Raw genomic sequence first — 5,214 nt, 5'->3', positions numbered from 1 at the left:
CTTCTGCAGGGAAAAGGTATGCTCTATTGTTCGCTCATGCTCTTCGTCCAGACGACGAAGACGTACCGCGGTGACAGCAGCGGTGGCCCCAATGTCCAAGAGTTGGTTGGCATTTGCTCTTGCTTGCTCGCCTTGGTTGGCAATGCGTCGAACCATGACAGGGAGTGCCCTGTCAGCCGAACCCCCGTTGCGGAGGTTATAAAAGCCTCGTGCCATGCCGTAAGGTGGGCGTTGCCCTTGTTCCCTGCTCCATCGCTTCAGATCCACAGCCCAGCGGGGCGCCGGGCCCTGAAAGTTCCTTGGGGGATTTGCTGCTCCTCGAGGAGGATTGTAGATCTCGGGCTCAGAGTCTGTGCTCCTACCATCTCCTTCCTCTTCTGTATCTTCGTCTGGGTCTTCCTCAGGATCCTCTTCGGATTCTTCTTCGAGTTCTTCCTCGGGAATTTCCTTTTCGGAATCCTCTTCGGGGTCGTCCTCAATCCAGCCTCCATTACCCTGGTTTGGGTAGTAGGGATCCCCGGGAATGTGAAAACCTGCCATTTCGTCTGATCGAGAATAGGGGCAAGAGAATTATATATAAAACTCGGGAGTAAGAAGGGTAATTTTCGATAAGGATAAATTTTATTTGACGATTTCTATTTCTAATTAAATACCGAGATTTGCATGATTATAACAGTTCTTTTAGTTTTTACAAAATACTCCTATAGTATTTCAAATTCGTGAGTTTGATTCTAGTATTTAATTCGGTAAGTTTTCGACTTGTTGCTTACTACGACCATTCCTCGACATACGTTGGTCACATCCAGGATAAATATAGTTGATCAGGCTATATTTATTCTCGATTTGATTACATACCCCGAGGCCTAGTCGTAGTGTCGCAACTTGCCTTAATACTTTTTTTTATAAAATTTTGCTATGATACGAGACCGATGCATGCGTGTACTTATACTTTTATAAAAAAAAATGTATATCACTTTAATTTATTAAAAGTATCGTTTATGAAAACTTTTTGTCGGAGGGTCTTTGGTCCCTTTGCATTTATAGTTTGTATATTTTATGTGGTTCGATATACTTAGTTCACTATAAACAATGCTCTGATACCAATCTGTCACACCCCCAAACCAGAATGGCGGAAACATTCGGGGGCGGATGACTTCACGTAGTATCATAACAATTGAATATTGTAAAGAAAGTAAACACAACCACCATAAATATAATAAAAACTTACATTGTTGCGTGTAATACATGTTTCAAAAGAATATTACAAATATGATGATTTAAAATGTTTTGATAATAGACGCCTTAGCGTTCCTTCTCCAAAAGCTTATGGTTACCTGTATTACTGATTCCCTGAGAAATACAAGTAGTTTTGAAAAAAAATGTCAACAATTAAGTTGGTGAGTTCATAAGCGTTTTTGTACTGAAATTTGTATGTCCATTAGTAAAAAATAATTGAACGTGTTTTCCAGAAAATCCAATATTTTCTACATATAGTTTGAAAAAGATTCCAAAGGCTGGAGTACAATGGTGTCTTTCGTGCTCGAATAGATTAGTGTATTTATACTCAAATAATGTATTTACTGAATGTATCAAAAGTCTCATAAATCAAACTTATTTTAATACTTCCGTGTGAGTTTTATAACCATGCTATTGACCCAGACTGCCTGTAACAACGTTCTTCAGGCGTTGTAGTGTTATGACGTTTGTTACCCAAGACCTGCCGGTCTAACTGTAGCTAACAGTTTAGGTGCGGGATTGTCAATCCCGTATAGATCTATACACAAGTATCACGCTCTCCCTCCAAGAGATTATGGATTATAATACAGGACTTGAAATACGTACTTGAGAGTACCTTGAAGTATCACTCGGTTTTGTTACGAGACTTAACTTGTGGAAATAACATCCTATATCGAACCGTCAATCGAATCACTCACATAAGGTGAGTTCTTACCCCAACAATTTACCTTTTTCAATTTTTTTAGGGGGGAGAATACAAGCAAAACACAATAATATTTTGTTAACACTTACATGTGAAAGCAAACAAACAAAAGAATTCTTATGCTTATAAATATTGTTAAAACCATTTTCAAACTCTTTTTAAACTATGTTGGATTTCTGTTTATATCAAAAACATATTAATTTGTATATTTATGTATAATTAAGCTTTAAAAGACTTAGGACTATTGCTAATACCTTAACTCATGTTCCTTGTTTGGTTGTGGGCTTAGGGTAGGATCACTAGTCCGACTGTCGGTTAAATCATAATTATACATGCTAAATATACACATGAGTATTAAAACTCATTTCAAAAACATACTTAACTCATTTGTATATGCTGAGTAAATGGGTCTTTTCTCCAAATTATTTACAGTTCAAACAAACATACTAGTAAACTATAATAGGTATAGTTTAGAGAATCAATTCATACTATTTTCTAGATCAGAGAACCATTATATGAATCAATACATACATACTATTACTTTTCATTACAAAGTACACTATTCAGTTTCAAAAACAAGAAGGCACCTACATACTATACGTAAACAAGTTAACTAGAATGTGAAATACTACTTCATGGTACTTAGCGAAATCCTTGCTAAGTCATGTTTTGAGGGAGAGCGTGAATTTGTGTATAGATCTATACGGGACTGACAATCCCGCACCTTGGCTGTTAGCTACAGTTGGGACCGGCAGGTCTACGGGTCACAAATGTCATATCTTTTTCGATGTCTGAAGAACGTCGTGTATATACTAGTCAATTAAGTATGGTTATAATCTCATTCACATTAAACATTAACTAAAAAATTCGGTTTACGAGGCAAACATTTCTTCAGTGGTTTGATTTTAAGCAAAACTACTAAAAGATATTATCTTCCATTACATACTTACAGTAATGTTCACACATGAACAAGCATACTATTTTTCTAGTAAAAATAGTTACGAATAAGTATGAAAATACATTTACACTATTTCAAGTACAAACATACACTTTTACGCTATTTCAAGAGAACGAAACATACAAACAGTTGGGTCTGGGGTAAAAGACTACTTTTCATTTTAAGAAGAAAATATAGGGTTTTCTGGTAAGTATACTAACATTTTCATGAAGCAAATAAAAACATTTGACACTAAATACTTATGAACTCACCAACTTAAATGTTGATACTCTCTTTTCAAAATAACTTGTATTCTCAGGGAATCAGTAGATAGGTATACTAGCACAGGTTTTGGAGAAGACGGAGCATGTTCAAGACTCGTCTTTTATTTTTGCTATACATTTTGGTGTCATACAACTATACAAAGAACACTCATGTATGAACTATATTATTAATGCAATGGATGTTGTTGCTTGATTTACTATTGTGCATAGTTATGATACTGTACATGACGTCCTCCACCCCCGAATGTTTCTGCTGTCACACCCCCAAACCAGAATGGCGGAAACATTCGGGGGCGGATGACTTCACGTAGTATCATAACAGTTGAATATTGTAAAGAAAGTAAACACAACCACCATAAATATAATAAAAACTTACATTGTTGCGTGTAATACATGTTTCAAAAGAATATTACAAATATGATGATTTAAAATGTTTTGATAATAGACGCCTTGGCGTTCCTTCTCCAAAAGCTGATGGTTACCTGTATTACTGATTCCCTGAGAAATACAAGTAGTTTTGAAAAAAAAAATGTCAACAATTAAGTTGGTGAGTTCATAAGCGTTTTTGTACTGAAATTTGTATGTCCTTTAGTAAAAATAACTGAACGTGTTTTCCAGAAAATCCAATATTTTCTACATATAGTTTGAAAAAGATTCCAAAGGTTGGAGTACAATGGTGTCTTTCGTGCTCGAATAGATTAGTGTATTTATACTCAAATAATGTATTTACTGAATGTATCAAAAGTCTCGTAAATCAAACTTATTTTAATACTTCCGTGTGAGTTTTATAACCATGCTATTGACCCAGACTGCCTGTAACAACGTTCTTCAGGCGTTGTAGTGTTATGACGTTTGTCACCCCAGACCTGCCGGTCTAACTGTAGCTAACAGTTTAGGTGCGGGATTGTCAATCCCATATAGATCTATACACAAGTATCACGCTCTCCCTCCAAGAGATTATCTTTTATAATACAGGACTTGAAATACGTACTTGAGAGTACGTTGAAGCTGAATGTCTCACCACTCTTAGTATTTAATAGATTTACGAAAAGAAAAGTCTATATTTCGTGTAGATGAAAGTATTTCATTTTCACAATGTTTACGTAAAGATGTAATGAATAACCCGCAAACTATACCCATTATAGTTTTTCCGAAAGTGTGTTCGATTTGGCGATAAAAACTCGATGTAATACTAACTTTGCATGTAAAGTATAACGTTGATATCAAAGTTATTTTAACATTTATAAAAATGTAGGTGATGTATGTGAATCCGTATAAAATGATAAGTTTTTCTCGTATTGCACTTGTATTCCCCCCCCCCCCCTAAAACATGAAAATACGTGAAAAAGTAGGGGTATGAACTCACTTGGAAAGTGTGATGATTCGAAGAAAATGAGATTTTTCTCGGGCGGCACTTCGACCGGAAAGTGGTGAGATTCTCGGGAATCTCGGGGCTTCAGACCTTCGTCGGGGCTGAGGTATGAAAACCGGGGCTTTGGGATATTTCTTGCACGCAAAACGGAGTAAAAACGTTAAAGAAAGAGAGGAAATGAGCACTTATGCCCGGAACCCTCGCATTCCTTTTATATGGGCTGAAGACCCTTGGTACGCTGGGCGTACGACGTTACGCGGGGCGTACCCGTGCGTCATCGCTTACCGCATCCTCGTCTGCCGGACTTCGGATGGGACGGGCATAGAGGCGTAGAGGGGCGACGTGGACGATCCGGGGCCTAGCATCCGAGTACGCTGGGCGTACGAGGGTACGCTGGGCGTAAATCGTCTCGGTTTGTGCACCTCGAATTTGTAAAATCCGTAACTTTTGCATACGAACTCCGTTTTTTACGTTCTTTATATCCACGCGAAGGTGTGAAAATACTCTACAACTTTCATTTAGACTTCGTCGGCAATTTTGAATTTATTTTTACTTATATTTTATTTAATAGGCCGGGACACGATAATTCCGTTAAAAATCCATAACTTCTTTATCCGACGTCCGTTTTCGTCTGTCTTTTTACCATTGTGCTACTATTGTAGAGACCTTGAACTCTCGTTTA

This window comes from Lactuca virosa, chromosome 1 (assembly GCF_052849685.1).
Source record: "Lactuca virosa cultivar CGN04683 chromosome 1, Lactuca_virosa_CGN04683_v6, whole genome shotgun sequence".
In the NCBI taxonomy this organism is placed as follows: Eukaryota; Viridiplantae; Streptophyta; class Magnoliopsida; order Asterales; family Asteraceae; genus Lactuca; species Lactuca virosa.
Note: the sequence above shows the minus strand (reverse complement) of the source record.